The sequence below is a fragment of the Colletes latitarsis genome, chromosome 9 (assembly GCF_051014445.1).
Source record: "Colletes latitarsis isolate SP2378_abdomen chromosome 9, iyColLati1, whole genome shotgun sequence".
NCBI classification, from domain to species: domain Eukaryota; kingdom Metazoa; phylum Arthropoda; class Insecta; order Hymenoptera; family Colletidae; genus Colletes; species Colletes latitarsis.
Genome location: NC_135142.1, coordinates 1,322,629 through 1,344,680, shown reverse-complemented (window position 1 = coordinate 1,344,680; position 22,052 = coordinate 1,322,629).

The following is a 22,052-nucleotide window of genomic DNA, read 5'->3' as shown; positions in this document are numbered from 1 at the left end:
TGATGAGTGAAAATCCCAGGCCTAACCTAGACCTAACATGCGTTATCCTCAAAAATATTGATCGAAAACTGGTTTAATCGACTGTTTCAGTGTGGTACCACATTACTATGTGATCCAAACCAGAAAATAACCCAGGATCTGTTCAACGAGTATGTGAAAATCGCGAAATTATGAGCCTGATGAGGGCAAATCCCAGACATATCCCCGACCTAACTTGCGTTGTCCTCTAAAATATTGATGGAAACCAGGTTTCATTGACTGTTTCAGTGTGGTACTACATTACTGCGTGATGCAATCCAGAAAAAGCCCAGGATCTAGCCATCAAGTATGAGAAATATGCGAAAGAATGAGCCTGATGAGAGCAAATCCCAGACCTAACCTAGACCTAACATGCGTTATCCTCTAAAATATTGAGCGAAACCAGGTTTAATGGACTGTTTCAGTGGGGTACCATACTACTTCGTGATCCAAACCAGAAAAAACCCAGGATCTGTTCAACAAGTATGTGAAAAACGCGAAACTGTGAGCCTGATGGGGGCAAATCTTAGACCTAACCCAGACCGAAGATGCGTTATCCTCTAAAATATTTATCCAGACCAGGTTTAATTGACTGTTTCAGCGTGGTACCACATTACTACGTGATCCAAAACAGCAAAAACCCAGGATCTGTTCAACAAGTATGTGAAAAACGCGAAAGTATGAGCCTGATGAGGGCAAATCCCAGACATATCCCAGACCTAACTTGCGTTGTCCTCTAAGATATTGATGGAAACCAGGTTTAATTGACTGTTTCAGTGTTGTACTACATTACTACGTGATGCAATCCAGAAAAAGCCCAGGATCTAGCCATCAAGTATGAGAAATATGCGAAAGAATGATCCTGATGAGAGCAAATCCCAGACCTAACCTAGACCTAACATGCGTTATCCTCTAAAATATTGAGCGAAACCAGGTTTAATGGACTGTTTCAGTGTGGTACCACTTTACTACGTGATCCACTCCAGAACTAGCCCAGGATCTAGCCATGAAGTATGAGAAATATGCGAAAGTAAGAGCCTGATGAGGGCAAATCCTAGACCTATCCCAGACCTAACTTGCGATATCCTCCAAAATATTGATCGAAACCAGGTTTAATTGACTGTTTCAGCGTGGTACCACATTACTACGAGATACAATCCAGAAACAGCCCAGGATCTAGCCATGAAGTATGAGAAATATGCGAAAGTATGAGCCTGATGAGGGCAAATCCTAGACCTAACCCAGACCTAACATGCGTTATCCTCTAAAATATTTATCAAGACCAGGTTTAATTGATTGTTTCAGTGTGGTCCCACATTACTATGTGATCCAAACCAGAAAAAACCCAGGCTCTGTTCAACGAGTATGTGAAGTGTGCGAAAGTATGAGTCTGATGAGGTCAAATCCCAGACCTATCCCGGACCTAACTTGCGTTATCCTCTAAAATATTGATCGAAACCAGGTTAAATCGACTGTTTCAGTGTGGTACCACATTACTACGTGATCCAAACCAGAAAAAACCCAGGATCAGTTCTACAAGTATGTGAAGAATGCGAAAGTATGAGTCTGATGAGTGAAAATCCCAGGGCTAACCTAGACCTAACATGCGTTATCCTCTAAAATATTGATCGAAACCAGGTTTAATTGACTGTTTCAGTGTGGTCCCACATTACTACGTGATCCAAACCAGAAAAAACCCAGGATCCGTCCAACAAGAATGTGAAGAATGCGAAAGTATGAGTCTGATGAGTGAAAATCCCAGACATATCCCAGACCTAACTTGCGTTGTCCTCTAAGATATTGATGGAAACCAGGTTTAATTGACTGTTTCAGCGTGGTACCACATTACTACGTGATCCACAACAGAAAAAACCCAGGATCCGTTCAACAAGTATGTGAAGAATGCGAAAGTATGAGTCTGATGAGTGAAAATCCCAGACATATCCCAGACCTAACTTGCGTTGTCCTCTAAGATATTGATGGAAACCAGGTTTAATTGACTGTTTCAGCGTGGTACCACATTACTCCGTGATACAATCCAGAAACAGCCCAGGATCTAGCCTTGAAGTATGAGAAATATGCGAAAGTAAGAGACTGATGAGGGCAAATCCTAGACCTATCCCAGACCTAACTTGCGTTATCCTCTAAAATATTGATCGAAACCAGGTTTAATTGACTGTTTCAGCGTGGTACCACATTACTACGTGATCCAAACCAGAAAAAACCCAGGATCCGTTCAACAAGTATGTGAAGAATGCGAAAGTATGAGTCCGTTCAGTGAAAATCCCAGGCCTAACCTAGATCTAACATGCGTTATCCTCAAAAATATTGATCGAAACCTGGTTTAATCGACTGTTTCAGTGTGGTACCACATTACTATGTGATCCAAACCAGAAAATAACCCAGGATCTGTTCAACAAGTATGTGAAAAACGCGAAAGTATGAGTCTGATGTGGTCAAATCCCAGACCTATCCGAGACTTAACTTGTGTTATCCTCTAAAATATTGATCGAAACCAGGTTTAATCGACTGTTTCAGCGTGGTACCACATTACTACGTGATACAATCCAGAAACAGCCCAGGATATAGCCATGAAGTATGAGAAATATGCGAAAGTATGAGCCTGGTGAGGGCAAATCCTAGACCTAACCAAAACCTAACATGCGTTATCCTCTAAAATATTTATCAAGACCAGGTTCAATTGAATGTATCAGCGTGGTACCACACTACTACGTGATCTAAACCAGAAAAAACCCAGGATCTGTTCAACAAGTATGTGAAAAACGCGAAAGTATTGGCCTGATGAGGGCAAATCCCAGACATATCCCAGACCTAACTTACGTTGTCCTCTAAGATATTGATGGAAACCAGGTTTAATTGACTGTTTCAGTGTTGTACTTCGTTACTACGTGATGCAATCCAGAAAAAGCCCAGGATCTAGCCATCAAGTATGAGAAATATGCGAAAGAATGAGCCTGATGAGAGCAAATCCCAGACCTGACCTAGACCTAACATGAATTATTCTCTAAAATATTGATCGAAACCAGGTTTAATTGACTGTTTCAGTGTGGTCCCACATTACTACGTGATCCAAACCAGAAAAAACCCAGGATCCGTTCAACAAGTATGTGAAGAATGCGAAAGTATGAGTCTGATGAGGTCAAATCCCAGGCCTAACCTAGACCTAACATGCGTTATCCTCAAAAATATAGATCGAAACTTGGTTTCATCGACTGTTTCAGTGTGGTACCACATTACTATGTGATCCAAACCAGAAATAACCCTGTATCTGTTCAACGAGTATGTGAAGTCTGCGAAAGTATGAGTCTGATGAGGTCAAATTCCAGACCATTCCCAGACTTAACTTGCGTTATCCTCTAAAATATTGATCGAAACCATGTTTAATCGACTGTTTCAGTGTGGTACCACATTACTACGTGATCCAAACCAGAAAAATTCCAGGATCTAGCCATCAAGTATGTGAAGAATGCGAAAGTATGAGTCTGATGAGTGAAAATCCCAGGCCTAACCTAGACCTAACATGCGTTATCCTCTAAAATATTGATCCAAACCAGGTTTTATGGACTGTTTCAGCGTGGTACCACACTACTACGTGATTCAAACCAGAAAAAACCCAGGATCTGTTCAACAAGTATGTGAAAAACGCGAAAGTATGAGCCTGATGAGGGCAAATCCCAGACATATCCCAGACCTAACTTGCGTTGTCCTCTAAGATATTGATGGAAACCAGGTTTAATTGACTGTTTCAGTGTTGTACTTCGTTACTACGTGATGCAATCCAGAAAAAGCCCAGGATCTAGCCATCAAGTATGAGAAATATGCGAAAGAATAAGCCTGATGAGGGCAAATCCCAGACCTAACCCAGACCTAACATGAGTTGTCCTCTAAGATATTGATGGAAACCAGGTTTAATTGACTGTTTCAGTGTGGTACCACACTACTACGTGATCCAAACCAGAAAAACCCCAGGATCTGTTCAACAAGTATGTGAAAAACGCGAAAGTATGAGTCTGATGAGTGAAAATCCCAGGCCTAACCTAGACCTAACATGCGTTATCCTCAAAAATATTGATCGAAACCTGGTTTAATCGACTGTTTCAGTGTGGTACCACATTACTACGTGATCCAAACCAGAGAAAACCCAGGATCCGTTCAACAGGTATGTCAAGACTGCGAAAGTATGAGTCTGATGAGTGAAAATCCCAGACCTAACCTAGACCTAACATGCTTTGTCCTCTAAGATATTGATGGAAACCAGGTTTAATTGACTGTTTCAGTGTTGTACTTCATTACTACGTGACGCAATCCAGAAAAAGCCCAGGATCTAGCCATGAAGTTTGAGAAATATGCGAAAGTATGAGGCTGATGAGGGCAAATCCTAGACCTAACCCAGACCTAACATGCGTTAGCCTCTAAAATATTTATCAAGACCAGGTTTAATTGAATGTTTCAGTGTGGTACCACATTACTATGTGATGCAATCCAGAAAAAGCCCAGGATCTAGCCATCAAGTTTGAGAAATATGCGAAAGATTGAGCCTGATGAGGGCAAATCCCAGACCTAACCCAGACCTAACATGAATTATTCTCTAAAATATTGATCGAAACCAGGTTTAATTGACTGTTTCAGTGTGGTCCCACATTACTACGTGATCCAAACCAGAAAAAACCCAGGATCCGTTCAACAGGTATGTGAAGACTGCGAAAGTATGAGTCTGATGAGTGAAAATCCCAGACCTAACCTAGACCTAACATGCGTTGTCCTCTAAGATATTGATGGAAACCAGGTTTAATTGACTGTTTCAGTGTTGTACTTCATTACTACGTGATGCAATCCAGAAAAAGCCCAGGATCTAGCCATGAAGTATGAGAAATATGCGTAAGTATGAGCCTGATGGGGGCAAATCCTAGACCTAACCCAGACCTAACATGCGTTAGCCTCTAAAATATTTATCAAGACCAGGTTTAATTGAATGTTTCAGTGTGGTACCACATTACTATGTGATGCAATCCAGAAAAAGCCCAGGATCTAGCCATCAAGTTTGAGAAATATGCGAAAGATTGAGCCTGATGAGGGCAAATCCCAGACCTAACCTAGACCTAACATGAATTATTCTCTAAAATATTGATCGAAACCAGGTTTAATTGACTGTTTCAGTGTGGTCCCACATTACTACGTGATCCAAACCAGAAAAAACCCAGGATCCGTTCAACAAGTATGTGAAGAATGCGAAAGTATGAGTCCGTTCAGTGAAAATCCCAGGCCTAACCTAGATCTAACATGCGTTATCCTCAAAAATATTGATCGAAACCTGGTTTAATCGACTGTTTCAGTGTGGTACCACATTACTATGTGATCCAAACCAGAAAATAACCCAGGATCTGTTCAACAAGTATGTGAAAAACGCGAAAGTATGAGTCTGATGTGGTCAAATCCCAGACCTATCCGAGACTTAACTTGTGTTATCCTCTAAAATATTGATCGAAACCAGGTTTAATCGACTGTTTCAGCGTGGTACCACATTACTACGTGATACAATCCAGAAACAGCCCAGGATATAGCCATGAAGTATGAGAAATATGCGAAAGTATGAGCCTGGTGAGGGCAAATCCTAGACCTAACCAAAACCTAACATGCGTTATCCTCTAAAATATTTATCAAGACCAGGTTCAATTGAATGTATCAGCGTGGTACCACACTACTACGTGATCTAAACCAGAAAAAACCCAGGATCTGTTCAACAAGTATGTGAAAAACGCGAAAGTATTGGCCTGATGAGGGCAAATCCCAGACATATCCCAGACCTAACTTACGTTGTCCTCTAAGATATTGATGGAAACCAGGTTTAATTGACTGTTTCAGTGTTGTACTTCGTTACTACGTGATGCAATCCAGAAAAAGCTCAGGATCTAGCCATCAAGTATGAGAAATATGCGAAAGAATGAGCCTGATGAGAGCAAATCCCAGACCTGACCTAGACCTAACATGAATTATTCTCTAAAATATTGATCGAAACCAGGTTTAATTGACTGTTTCAGTGTGGTCCCACATTACTACGTGATCCAAACCAGAAAAAACCCAGGATCCGTTCAACAAGTATGTGAAGAATGCGAAAGTATGAGTCTGATGAGGTCAAATCCCAGGCCTAACCTAGACCTAACATGCGTTATCCTCAAAAATATAGATCGAAACTTGGTTTCATCGACTGTTTCAGTGTGGTACCACATTACTATGTGATCCAAACCAGAAATAACCCTGTATCTGTTCAACGAGTATGTGAAGTCTGCGAAAGTATGAGTCTGATGAGGTCAAATCCCAGACCATTCCCAGACTTAACTTGCGTTATCCTCTAAAATATTGATCGAAACCATGTTTAATCGACTGTTTCAGTGTGGTACCACATTACTACGTGATCCAAACCAGAAAAATTCCAGGATCTAGCCATCAAGTATGTGAAGAATGCGAAAGTATGAGTCTGATGAGTGAAAATCCCAGGCCTAACCTAGACCTAACATGCGTTATCCTCTAAAATATTGATCCAAACCAGGTTTTATGGACTGTTTCAGCGTGGTACCACACTACTACGTGATTCAAACCAGAAAAAACCCAGGATCTGTTCAACAAGTATGTGAAAAACGCGAAAGTATGAGCCTGATGAGGGCAAATCCCAGACATATCCCAGACCTAACTTGCGTTGTCCTCTAAGATATTGATGGAAACCAGGTTTAATTGACTGTTTCAGTGTTGTACTTCGTTACTACGTGATGCAATCCAGAAAAAGCCCAGGATCTAGCCATCAAGTATGAGAAATATGCGAAAGAATAAGCCTGATGAGGGCAAATCCCAGACCTAACCCAGACCTAACATGAGTTGTCCTCTAAGATATTGATGGAAACCAGGTTTAATTGACTGTTTCAGTGTGGTACCACACTACTACGTGATCCAAACCAGAAAAACCCCAGGATCTGTTCAACAAGTATGTGAAAAACGCGAAAGTATGAGTCTGATGAGTGAAAATCCCAGGCCTAACCTAGACCTAACATACGTTATCCTCAAAAATATTGATCGAAACCTGGTTTAATCGACTGTTTCAGTGTGGTACCACATTACTACGTGATCCAAACCAGAGAAAACCCAGGATCCGTTCAACAGGTATGTCAAGACTGCGAAAGTATGAGTCTGATGAGTGAAAATCCCAGACCTAACCTAGACCTAACATGCTTTGTCCTCTAAGATATTGATGGAAACCAGGTTTAATTGACTGTTTCAGTGTTGTACTTCATTACTACGTGATGCAATCCAGAAAAAGCCCAGGATCTAGCCATGAAGTTTGAGAAATATGCGAAAGTATGAGGCTGATGAGGGCAAATCCTAGACCTAACCCAGACCTAACATGCGTTAGCCTCTAAAATATTTATCAAGACCAGGTTTAATTGAATGTTTCAGTGTGGTACCACATTACTATGTGATGCAATCCAGAAAAAGCCCAGGATCTAGCCATCAAGTTTGAGAAATATGCGAAAGATTGAGCCTGATGAGGGCAAATCCCAGACCTAACCCAGACCTAACATGAATTATTCTCTAAAATATTGATCGAAACCAGGTTTAATTGACTGTTTCAGTGTGGTCCCACATTACTACGTGATCCAAACCAGAAAAAACCCAGGATCCGTTCAACAGGTATGTGAAGACTGCGAAAGTATGAGTCTGATGAGTGAAAATCCCAGACCTAACCTAGACCTAACATGCGTTGTCCTCTAAGATATTGATGGAAACCAGGTTTAATTGACTGTTTCAGTGTTGTACTTCATTACTACGTGATGCAATCCAGAAAAAGCCCCGGATCTAGCCATGAAGTATGAGAAATATGCGTAAGTATGAGCCTGATGGGGGCAAATCCTAGACCTAACCCAGACCTAACATGCGTTAGCCTCTAAAATATTTATCAAGACCAGGTTTAATTGAATGTTTCAGTGTGGTACCACATTACTATGTGATGCAATCCAGAAAAAGCCCAGGATCTAGCCATCAAGTTTGAGAAATATGCGAAAGATTGAGCCTGATGAGGGCAAATCCCAGACCTAACCCAGACCTAACATGAATTATTCTCTAAAATATTGATCGAAACCAGGTTTAATTGACTGTTTCAGTGTGGTCCCACATTACTACGTGATCCAAACCAGAAAAAACCCAGGATCCGTTCAACAGGTATGTGAAGACTGCGAAAGTATGAGTCTGATGAGTGAAAATCCCAGACCTAACCTAGACCTAACATGCGTTGTCCTCTAAGATATTGATGGAAACCAGGTTTAATTGACTGTTTCAGTGTTGTACTTCATTACTACGTGATGCAATCCAGAAAAAGCCCCGGATCTAGCCATGAAGTATGAGAAATATGCGTAAGTATGAGCCTGATGGGGGCAAATCCTAGACCTAACCCAGACCTAACATGCGTTAGCCTCTAAAATATTTATCAAGACCAGGTTTAATTGAATGTTTCAGTGTGGTACCACATTACTATGTGATGCAATCCAGAAAAAGCCCAGGATCTAGCCATCAAGTTTGAGAAATATGCGAAAGATTGAGCCTGATGAGGGCAAATCCCAGACCTAACCTAGACCTAACATGAATTATTCTCTAAAATATTGATCGAAACCAGGTTTAATTGACTGTTTCAGTGTGGTCCCACATTACTACGTGATCCAAACCAGAAAAAACCCAGGATCCGTTCAACAAGTATGTGAAGAATGCGAAAGTATGAGTCTGATGAGTGAAAATCCCAGGCCTAACCTAGACCTAACATGCGTTATCCTCAAAAATATTGATCGAAACCTGGTTTAATCGACTGTTTCAGTGTGGTACCACATTACTATGTGATCCAAACCAGAAAAAACCCAGGATCTGTTCAACAAGTATGTGAAAAACGCTAAACTGTGAGCCTGATGAGGGCATATCTTAGACCTAACCCAGACCTAAGATTCGTTAACCTCTAAAATATTTATCCAGGCCAGGTTTCATTGAATGTTTCAGTGTGGTACCACTTTACTACGTGATCCAATCCAGAATTAGCCCAGGATCTAGCCATGAAGTATGAGAAATATGCGAAAGTAAGAGCCTGATGAGGGCAAATCCTAGACCTATCCCAGACCTAACTTGCGTTATCCTCTAAAATATTTATCAAGACCAGGTTTAATTGAATGTTTCAGTGTGGTACCAGACTACTACGTGATCCAAACTAGAAAAAACCCAGGATCCGTTCAACAAGTATGTGAAGAATGCGAAAGTATGAGTCTGATCAGTGAAAATCTCAGGCCTTACCTAGACCTAACTTGCGTTGTCCTCTAAAATATTGATGGAAACCAGGTTTCATTGACTGTTTCAGTGTGGTACTACATTACTACGTGATGCAATCCAGAAAAAGCCCAGGATCTAGCCATGAAGTATGAGAAATATGCGAAAGTAAGAGCCTGATGAGGGCAAATCCTAGACCTATCCCAGACCTAACTTGTGTTATCCTCTAAAATATTTATCAAGACCAGGTTTAATTGAATGTTTCAGTGTGGTACCACACTACTTCGTGATCCAAACCAGAAAAAACCCAGGATCTGTTCAAGAAGTATGTGAAAAACGCTAAACTGTGTGCCTGATGAGGGCAAATCTTAGACCTAACCCAGACCTAAGATGCGTTAACCTCTAAAATATTTATCCAGACCAGGTTTAATAGAATGTTTCAGTGTGGTACCACGTTACTACGTGATCCAAACTAGAAAAAACCCAGGATCCGTTCAACAAGTATGTGAAGAATGCAGTAGTATGAGTCTGATGAGTGAAAATCCCAGGCCTAACCTAGACCTAACATGCGTTATCCTCTAAAATATTAATCGAAACCTGGTTTAATCGACTGTTTCAGTGTGGTACCACATTACTATGTGATCCAAACCAGAAAATAACCAAGGATCTGTTCAAGGAGTATGTGAAGTGTGCGAAAGTATGAGTCTGATGAGGTCAAATCCCAGACCAATCCCAGACCTAACTTGCGTTATCCTCTAAAATATTGTTCTAAACCAGGTTTAATCGACTGTTTCAGTGTGGTACCACATTACTACGTGATCCAAACCAGAAAAAACCCAGGATCCGTTCAACAAGTATGTGAAGAATGCGAAAGTATGAGTCTGATGGGTGAAAATCCCAGTCCTAACCTAGACCTAACATGCGTTATCCTCTAAAATATTGATCGAAACCTGGTTTAATCGACTGTTTCAGTGTGGTACCACATTACTATGTGATCCAAACCAGAAAATAACCCAGGATCTGTTCATGGAGTATGTGAAGTGTGCGAAAGTATGAGTCTGATGAGATCAAATCCCAGACCTCTCCCAGACCTAACTTGCGTTATCCTCTAAAATATTGATCGAAACCAGATTTAATCGACTGTTTCAGTGTGGTACCACATTACTACGTGATCCAAACCAGAAAAAACCCAGGCTCCGTTCAACAAGTATGTGAAGAATGCGATAGTATGAGTCTGATGAGTGCAAATCCCAGACCTAACCTAGACCTAACATGCGTTATCCTCTAAAATATTGATCCAAACCAGGTTTAATGGACTGTTTCAGCGTGGTACCACACTACTACGTGATCCAAACCAGAAAAAACCCAGGATCTGTTCAACAATTATGTGAAAAACGCGAAAGTATGAGCCTGATGACGGCAAATCCCAGACATATCCCAGACCTACCTTGCGTTGTCCTCTAAGATATTGATGGAAACCAGGTTTAATTGACTGTTTCAGTGTTGTACTTCATTACTACGTGATGCAATCAAGAAAAAGCCCAGGATCTAGCCATCAAGTATGAGAAATATGCGAAAGAATGAGCCTGATGAGAGCAAATCCCAGACCTAACCTAGACCTAACATGCGTTATCCTCTAAAATATTGATCGAAACCAGGTTTAATCGACTGTTTCCGTGTGGTATCACACTACTACGTGACCCAAACCAGAAAAAACCCATGATCTGTTTAACAAGTATGTGAAAAACGCGAATGTATGAGCCTGATGAGGGCAAATCCCAGACCTATCCCAGACCTAACTTGCGTTATCCTCTAAAATATTGATCGAAACTAGGTTTAATTGACCGTTTCAGTGTGGTACCTCATTACTACGTGATCCAAACCAGAAAAAACACAGGATCCGTTCAACAAGTACGTGAAGAATGCGAAAGTATGAGTCCGATCAGTGAAAATCTCAGGCCTTACCTAGACCTAACTTGCGTTGTCCTCTAAAATAGTGATGGAAACCAGGTTTCATTGACTGTTTCAGTGTGGTACTACATTACTACGTGATGCAATCCAGAAAAAGCCCAGGATCTAGCCATCAAGTATGAGAAATATGCGAAAGAATGAGCCTGATGAGAGCAAATCCCAGGCCTAACCTAGACCTAACATGCGTTATCCTCAAAAATATTGATCGAAACCTGGTTTAATCGACTGTTTCAGTGTGGTACCACATTACTATGTGATCCAAACCAGAAAAAACCCAGGATCTGTTCAACAAGTATGTGAAAAACGCTAAACTGTGAGCCTGATGAGGGCATATCTTAGACCTAACCCAGACCTAAGATGCGTTATCCTCTAAAATATTTATCCAGACCAGGTTTCATTGAATGTTTCAGTGTGGTACCACTTTACTACGTGATCCAATCCAGAAATAGCCCAGGATCCAGCCATGAAGTTTGAGAAATATGCGAAAGTATGAGCCTTATGAGGGCAAATCCCAGACATATCCCAGACCTAACTTGCGTTGTCCTCTAAGATATTGATGGAAACCAGGTTTAATTGACTGCTCCAGTGTGGTACCACATTACTACGTCATCCAATCCAGAAATAGCCCAGGATCTAGCCATGAAGTATGAGAAATATGCGAAAGTAAGAGCCTGATGAGGGCAAATCCTAGACCTATCCCAGACCTAACTTGCGTTATCCTCTAAAATATTGATCGAAACCAGGTTTAATTGCCTGTTTCAGCGTGGTACCACATTACTACGTGATACAATCCAGAAACAGCCCAGGATCTGTTCAACATGTATGAGAAATATGCGAAAGAAAGAGCCTGATGAGAGCAAATCCCAGACCTAACCTAGACCTAACATGAATTATTCTCTGAAATATTGATCGAAACCAGGTTTAATTGCCTGTTTCAGCGTGGTACCACATTACTACGTGATACGATCAAGAAACAGCCCTGGATCTGTTCATCATGTATGAGAAATATGCGAAAGAAAGAGCCTGATGAGAGCAAATCCCAGACCTAACCTAGACCTAACATGAATTATTCTCTGAAATATTGATGGAAACCAGGTTTAATTGACTGTTTCAGTGTTGTACTTCATTACTACGTGATGCAATCCAGAAAAAGCCCAGGATCTAGCCATCAAGTATGAGAAATATGCGAAACAATGAGCCTGATGAGAGCAAATCCCAGACCTAACCTAGACCTAACATGAATTATTCTCTAAAATATTGATCGAGACCAGGTTTAATCGACTGTTTCAGTGTGGTACCACATTACTACGTGATCCAAACCAGAAAAAACCTAGGATCAGTTCAACAAGTATGTGAAGAATGCGAAAGTATGAGTCTGATCAGTGAAAATCCCAGGCGTAACCTAGACCTAACATGCGTTATCCTCTAAAATATTGATCGAAACCAGGTTTAATCGACTGTTTCAGTGTGGTATCACACTACTACGTGACCCAAACCAGAAAAAACCCATGATCTGTTCAACAAGTATGTGAAAAACGCGAAAGTATGAGCCTGATGAGGGCAAATCCCAGACCTATCCAAGACCTAACTTGCGTTATCCTCTAAAATATTGATCGAAACCAGGTTTAATTGACCGTTTCAGTGTGGTACCACATTACTACGTGATCCAAACCAGAAAAAACCCAGGATCCGTTCAACAAGTATGTGAAGGATGCGAAAGTATGAGTCTGATCAGTGAGAATCTCAGGCCTTACCTAGACCTAACTTGCGTTGTACTCTAAAATATTGATGGAAACCAGGTTTCATTGACTGTTTCAGTGTGGTACTACATTACTACGTGATGCAATCCAGAAAAAGCCCAGGATCTAGCCATCAAGTATGAGAAATATGCGAAAGAATGAGCCTGATGAGAGCAAATCCCAGACCTAACCAAGACCTAACATGCGTTATCCTCTAAAATATTGAGCGAAACCAGGTTTAATGGACTGTTTCAGTGTGGTACCACACTACTTCGTGATCCAAACCAGAAAAAACCCAGGATCTGTTCAACAAGTATGTGAAAAACGCGAAACTGTGAGCCTGACGAGGGCAAATCTTAGACCTAACCCAGACCTAAGATGCGTTATCCTCTAAAATATTTATCCAGACCAGGTTTCATTGACTGTTTCAGCGTGGTACCACATTACTACGTGATCCAAACCAGAAAAAACCCAGGATCTGTTCAACAAGTATGTGAAAAACGCGAAAGTATGAGTCTGATGAGGTCAAATCCCAGACCAATCCCAGACTTAACTTGCGTTATCCTATAAAATATTGACCGAAACCACGTTTAATCGACTGTTTCAGTGTGGTACCACATTACTACGTGATCCAAACTAGAAAAAACCCAGGATCTGTTCAACAATTATGTGAAAAACGCGAAAGTATGAGCCTGATGACGGCAAATCCCAGACATATCCCAGACCTACCTTGCGTTGTCCTCTAAGATATTGAAGGAAACCAGGTTTAATTGACTGTTTCAGTGTTGTACTTCATTACTACGTGATGCAATCAAGAAAAAGCCCAGGATCTAGCCATCAAGTATGAGAAATATGCGAAAGAATGAGCCTGATGAGAGCAAATCCCAGACCTAACCTAGACCTAACATGAATTATTCTCTAAAATATTGATCGAAACCAGGTTTAATTGACTGTTTCAGTGTGGTCCCACATTACTACGTGATCCAAACCAGAAAAAACCCCGGATCCCTTCAACAAGTATGTGAAGAATGCGAAAGTATGAGTCTGATGAGTGAAAATCCCAGGCCTAACCTAGACCTAACATGAGTTATACTCTAAAATATTGATCGAAACCAGGTTTAATCGACTGTTTCAGTGTGGTACCACGTTACTACGTGATCCAAACCAGCAAAAACCCAGGATCAGTTCAACAAGTATGTGAAGAATGCGAAAGTATGAGTCTGATCAGTGAAAATCCCAGGCCTAACCTAGACCTAACTTGCGTTGTCCTCTAAAATAGTGATGGAAACCAGGTTTCATTGACTGTTTCAGTGTGGTACTACATTACTACGTGATGCAATCCAGAAAAAGCCCAGGATCTAGCCATCAAGTATGAGAGATATGCGAAAGAATGAGCATGATGAGAGCAAATCCCAGACCTAACCTAGACCTAACATGAATTATTCTCTAAAATATTGATCGAAACCAGGTTTAATTGACTGTTTCAGTGTGGTCCCACATTACTACGTGATCCAAACCAGAAAAAACCAAGGATCCGTTCAACAAGTATGTGAAGAATGCGAAAGTATGAGCCTGATGAGGGCAAATCCCAGACATATCCCAGACCAAACTTGCGTTGTCCTCTAAGATATTGATGGAAACCAGGTTTAATTGACTGTTTCAGTGTTGTACTTCATTACTACGTGATGCAATCCAGAGAAAGCCCAGGATCTAGCCATCAAGTATGAGAAATATGCGAAAGAATGAGCCTGATGAGAGCAAATCCCAGACCTAACCTAGACCTAACATGAATTATTCTCTAAAATATTGATCGAGACCGGGTTTAATCGACTGTTTCAGTGTGGTACCACATTACTACGTGATCCAAACCAGAAAAAACCGAGGATCAGTTCAACAAGTATGTGAAGAATGCGAAAGTATGAGTCTGATGAGTGAAAATCCCAGGGCTATCCTAGACCTAACATGCGTTATCCTCTAAAATATTGATCGAAACCAGGTTTAATCGACTGTTTCAGTGTGGTATCACACTACTACGTGACCCAAACCAGAAAAAACCCATGATCTGTTCAACAAGTATGTGAAAAACGCGAAAGTATGAGCCTGATGAGGGCAAATCCCAGACCTATCCCAGACCTAACTTGCGTTATCCTCTAAAATATTGATCGAAACCAGGTTTAATTGACCGTTTCAGTGTGGTACCACATTACTACGTGATCCAAACCAGAAAAAACCCAGGATCTGTTCAACAAGTATGTGAAAAACGCGAAAGTATGAGCCTGATGAGGGCAAATCCCGGACATATCCCAGACCTAACCTGCGTTGTCCTCTAAGATATTGATGGAAACCAGGTTTAATTGACTGTTTCAGTGTTGTACTACATTACTACGTGATGCAATCCAGAAAAAGCCCAGGATCTAGCCATCAAGTATGAGAAATATGCGAAAGAATGAGCCTGATGAGAGCAAATCCCAGACCTAACCTAGACCTAACATGCGTTATCCTCTAAAATATTGAGCGAAACCAGGTTTAATGGACTGTTTCAGTGTGGTACCACTTTACTACGTGATCCAGAACTAGCCCAGGATCTAGCCATGAAGTATGAGAAATATGCGAAAGTATGAGCCTGATGAGGGCAAATCCTAGACCTATCCCAAACTTAACTTGCGTTATCCTCTAAAATATTTATCAAGACCAGGTTTAATTGATTGTTTCAGTGTGGTACCACATTACTACGTGATCCAAACCAGAAAAAACCCATGATCCGTTCAACAAGTATGTGAAGAATGCGAAAGTATGAGTCGGATGAGGTCAAATCCCAAACGAATCCCAGACTTAACTTGCGTTATCCTCTAAAATATTGATCGAAACCAGGTTTAATTGACTGTTTCAGTGTGGTACCACATTACTACGTGATCCAAACCAGAAAAAACCCAGGATCTGTTCAACGAGTATGTGAAGTGTGCGAAAGTATGAGTCTGATGGGGGCAAATCCCAGACCTATCCCAGACCTAACATGCGTTATCCTCGAAAATATTTATCAAGACCAGGTTTAATTGATTGTTTCAGTGTGGACCCGCATTACTACGTGATCCAAACCAGAAAAAACCCAGGATCCGTTCAACAAGTATGTGAAGAATGCGAAAGTATGAGTCTGATGAGTGAAAATCCCAGACCTAACCTAGACCTAACATGCGTTATCCTCTAAAATATTGACCGAAACCAGGTTTAATTGACCGTTTCAGTGTGGTACCACATTACTACGTGATCCAAACCAGAAAAAACCCAGGATCCGTTCAACAAGTATGTGAAGGATGCGAAAGTATGAGTCTGATCAGTGAAAATCTCAGGCCTTACCTAGACCTAACTTGCGTTGTCCTCTAAAATATTGATGGAAACCAGGTTTCATTGACTGTTTCAGTGTGGTACTACATTACTACGTGATGCAAACCAGAAAAAACCCAGGATCTGTTCAACAAGTATGTGAAAAACGCGAAACTGTGAGCCTGACGAGGGCAAATCTTAGACCTAACCCAGACCTAAGATGCGTTATCCTCTAAAATATTTATCCAGACCAGGTTTCATTGACTGTTTCAGCGTGGTACCACATTACTACGTGATCCAAACCAGAAAAAACCCAGGATCTGTTCAACAAGTATGTGAAAAACGCGAAAGTATGAGTCTGATGAGGTCAAATCCCAGACCAATCCCAGACTTAACTTGCGTTATCCTATAAAATATTGATCGAAACCACGTTTAATCGACTGTTTCAGTGTGGTACCACATTACTACGTGATCCAAACTAGAAAAAACCCAGGATCTGTTCAACAATTATGTGAAAAACGCGAAAGTATGAGCCTGATGACGGCAAATCCCAGACATATCCCAGACCTACCTTGCGTTGTCCTCTAAGATATTGATGGAAACCAGGTTTAATTGACTGTTTCAGTGTTGTACTTCATTACTACGTGATGCAATCAAGAAAAAGCCCAGGATCTAGCCATCAAGTATGAGAAATATGCGAAAGAATGAGCCTGATGAGAGCAAATCCCAGACCTAACCTAGACCTAACATGAATTATTCTCTAAAATATTGATCGAGACCGGGTTTAATCGACTGTTTCAGTGTGGTACCACATTACTACGTGATCCAAACCAGAAAAAACCGAGGATCAGTTCAACAAGTATGTGAAGAATGCGAAAGTATGAGTCTGATGAGTGAAAATCCCAGGGCTATCCTAGACCTAACATGCGTTATCCTCTAAAATATTGATCGAAACCAGGTTTAATCGACTGTTTCAGTGTGGTATAACACTACTACGTGACCCAAACCAGAAAAAACCCATGATCTGTTCAACAAGTATGTGAAAAACGCGAAAGTATGAGCCTGATGAGGGCAAATCCCAGACCTATCCCAGACCTAACTTGCGTTATCCTCTAAAATATTGATCGAAACCAGGTTTAATTGACCGTTTCAGTGTGGTACCACATTACTACGTGATCCAAACCAGAAAAAACCCAGGATCTGTTCAACAAGTATGTGAAAAACGCGAAAGTATGAGCCTGATGGGGGCAAATCCCAGACATATCCCAGACCTGTCCTGCGTTGTCCTCTAAGATATTGATGGAAACCAGGTTTAATTGACTGTTTCAGTGTTGTACTACATGACTACGTGATGCAATCCAGAAAAAGCCCAGGATCTAGCCATCAAGTATGAGAAATATGCGAAAGAATGAGCCTGATGAGAGCAAATCCCAGACCTAACCTAGACCTAACATGCGTTATCCTCTAAGATATTGATGGAAACCAGGTTTAAATGACTGTTTCAGTGTTGTACTACATTACTACGTGATGCAATCCAGAAAAAGTCCAGGATCTAGCCATCAAGTATGAGAAATATGCGAAAGAATGAGCCTGATGAGAGCAAATCCCAGACCTAACCTAGACCTAACATGCGTTATCCTCTAAAATATTGAGCGAAACCAGGTTTAATGGACTGTTTCAGTGTGGTACCACTTTACTACGTGATCCACTCCAGAACTAGCCCAGGATCTAGCCATGAAGTATGAGAAATATGCGAAAGTAAGAGCCTGATGAGGGCAAATCCTAGACCTATCCCAAACTTAACTTGCGTTATCCTCTAAAATATTTATCAAGACCAGGTTTAATTGATTGTTTCAGTGTGGTACCACATTACTACGTGATCCAAACCAGAAAAAACCCATGATCCGTTCAACAAGTATGTGAAGAATGCGAAAGTATGAGTCTGATGAGGTCAAATCCCAGACCAATCCCAGACTTAACTTGCGTTATCCTCTAAAATATTGATCGAAACCAGGTTTAATCGACTGTTTCAGTGTGGTACCACATTACTACGTGATCCAAACCAGAAAAAACCCAGGATCTGTTCAACGAGTATGTGAAGTGTGCGAAAGTATGAGTCTGATGGGGGCAAATCCCAGACCTATCCCAGACCTAACATGCGTTATCCTCGAAAATATTTATCAAGACCAGGTTTAATTGATTGTTTCAGTGTGGACCCGCATTACTACGTGATCCAAACCAGAAAAAACCCAGGATCCGTTCAACAAGTATGTGAAGAATGCGAAAGTATGAGTCTGATGAGTGAAAATCCCAGACCTAACCTCGACCAAACATGCGTTATCCTCTAATATATTGACCGAAACCAGGTTTAATTGACCGTTTCAGTGTGGTACCACATTACTACGTGAACCAAACCAGAAAAAACCCCGGATCCGTTCAACAAGTATGTGAAGGATGCGAAAGTATGAGTCTGATCAGTGAAAATCTCAGGCCTTACCTAGACCTAACTTGCGTTGTCCTCTAAAATATTGATGGAAACCAGGTTTCATTGACTGTTTCAGTGTGGTACTACATTACTACGTGATGCAATCCAGAAAAAGCCCAGGATCTAGCCATCAAGTATGAGAAATATGCGAAAGAATGAGCCTGATGAGAGCAAATCCCAGACCTAACCTAGACCTAACATGCGTTATCCTCTAAAATATTGAGCGAAACCAGGTTTAATGGGCTGTTTCAGTGTGGTACCACACTACTTCGTGATCCAAACCAGAAAAAATCCAGGATCTGTTCAACAAGTATGTGAAAAACGCGAAACTGTGAGCCTGATGAGGGCAAATCTTAGACCTAACCCAGACCTAAGATGCGTTATCCTCTAAAATATTTATCCAGACCAGGTTTCATTGACTCTTTCAGCGTGGTACCACATTACTACGTGATCCAAACCAGAAAAAACCCAGGATCTGTTCAACAAGTATGTGAAAAACGCGAAAGTATGAGCCTGATGAGGGCAAATCCCAGACATATCCCAGACCTAACTTGCGTTGTCCTCTAAGATATTGATGGAAACCAGGTTTAATTGACTGTTTCAGTGTTGTACTACATTACTACGTGATGCAATCCAGAAAAAGCCCAGGATCTAGCCATCAAGTATGAGAAATATGCGAAAGAATGAGCCTGATGAGAGCAAATCCCAGACCTATCCCAGACGTAACTTGCGTTGTCCTCTAAAATATTGATCGAAACCAGGTTTAGTTGACCGTTTCAGTGTGGTACCACATTACTACGTGATCCAAACCAGAAAAAACCCAGGATCCGTTCAACAAGTATGTGAAGGATGCGAAAGTATGAGTCTGTTCAGTGGAAATCACAGGGCTAACCTAGACCTAACATGCGTCATCCTCTAAAATATTGATCAAAACCAGGTTTAATGGACTGTTTCAGTGTGATACCACACTACAACGTGATCCAAACCTGAAAAAACCCAGGATCTGTTCAACAAGTATGTGAAAAACGCGAAAGTATGAGCCTGATGAGGGCAAATCCTAGACCTAACCCAGACCTAACATGCGTTATCCTCTAAAATATTTATCAAGACCAGGTTTAATTGAATGTTTTAGTGTGGTACCACATTACTACGTGATCCAAACCAGAAAATAACCCAGGATCTGTTCAACGAGTATGTGAAGTGTGCAAAAGTATGAGTCTGATGAGGTCAAATCCCAGACCTATCCCAGACCTAACTTTTTTTTTTTTTTTTTTTTTTTTTTTGTCGTGGGAAAATCTTCGAAAGACTCCCTCCCACCTCCTTGGGGAGAGGTGGGAGGGGTGTGTGGGATTCCCCGCGCCCGTACAACGACAGGCGCGGGACCTACCCACTAAAAACCCCACGGTGACCCTTCGGCACGCTTTGGGAGGATACCGGGAATCGCTCGAAGCATTCTTCCGGTATCCTCCCCGTGCCCGCGCTTTCGCGCCCATCCCCCGGGGGGACAATCGGTCCCCCCAGTAGACACACTGCCTCATAGGGGCGGGACGGGGCCACTCCATCCCGCCGCTATCCGTCCCGGGGCCGTGTTTAGTGGCGGCTGCGAGCCCCAACTCGCAACCGCCCGCGACCCCGTTTCCACCCCTCGGCGGCCGGGCGTTCATGGCCGCACCAGACCGCCGAGGGTGCCTCCCCTTGCGTCGGACCTGTAGCGGGAGGCACTCCTACCCCCAACCGGTCCGACCCGGCGCCGCCTGGCGGGAGGAGGGTCCCCTCAGGACCCCCCCCCCCCCAGCCTAGGTCATCCGCCACGCCGAGGCGGCCGCCCGCGACGCCTCGCGACCGGGCGACGACCTCGGGCCACCGCACGCGCGCGAGCTTCAGCGCGCCGCTGAAGCTCCCGCTCCCTCACCGCGGCCTCCTTCTGCAACATTACGTTCTCGCAGAAGGAGGCCACGGCCCTCTACTTCTCCTCGCTGCCGAGCATGGCGCGCACCACGCCCGGCAGCGAGACATCCCGCCCGACGACGCCGACCAGGACACGGCGCTCTCCCACCCACGCGGGGCATACCTCCAGGGTATGATCCGCCGTGTCCTACTCAGCGTCGCAGTGGCAGCAACGCGCCGTCGGCTCCTTCCCTATCCGGCACAGGTATCTTCCGAAGCTGCCATGCCCGGAAAATACCTGTGCCATCCGGTAGGTGAGGCTGCCATGGCCTCTGTCCAGCCACTCCTTCAGGAGTGGCCGAACCGCCCCGACAGTCCGGTGCCCCGCGGTTGGCAGAGCCAGCCGCTCCTGCCACGCGAGCAACACGGACTGCCGGGCCTGGCGCTTCAAATCGCCCCAAGCAGGTTCCTGCCCGCCCGGGACCGCCCCCACCCCCGCGCGACGGTCGACGCGGTGCCGGTACATCACCGCGTGCGACCGCGCGAGCAGGTCCATGGGCGGCATCCCCGCTAGAACCGTCGCCGCCTCATGTGACATGGTCCGATACCCGCGGACGACCCTGAGCGCCATGCGCCTCTGCACCCGACGCAGCATAGTCATGCTGCGCCGGGAGGCAGCCAGGTCGTCCGCCCAGACGGGGGCCCCGTATAGGGCCACCGACTGGACCATTGCCACATAGAGGCGACGAACTCGGCCCGCCGGGCCCCCCAGGTTGGGCAGGATCCGGCCCAGAGCCGCAACCATCCTTTCCAACCGGGGGACCAGGCAGCGGAAATGCTCCTCGAAACGCCAGTGGCTATCGAGGATCTGCCCTAGATACCTGATCTGGGGCTTCACCTCGATGTCAGCCCCACCCACCCGGATCAGAGGGGGTGGCGGATCCTGCCGAGGTGAATGAAACGCAATCACCTCGGTCTTATGGACCGCCACCGTCATCCCCATCCCCCTGATCCGGTCGACGACGCGTTGCGACCCCTCCTCCGCGCGACGCATGGCCCTCCCCCAGTGCGCCCCGACGGCCAGCACCAGTGTGTCATCCGCATAACACACCGTGCTGACGCCGTCGGGGAGGCCGGCCCGCAACACCGAGTCGTACGCGATGTTCCACAGGAGTGGCCCGAGGACCGACCCCTGCGGAACACCGCAGTACACCTCCCTCCGCATATCACCATCCCGGCCCGGATACTCGATCCACCTGCCGCGGAGATAATCCCCGACGACCGCCCTGAGACAAGGGGGGACTCGATGATATTCGAGT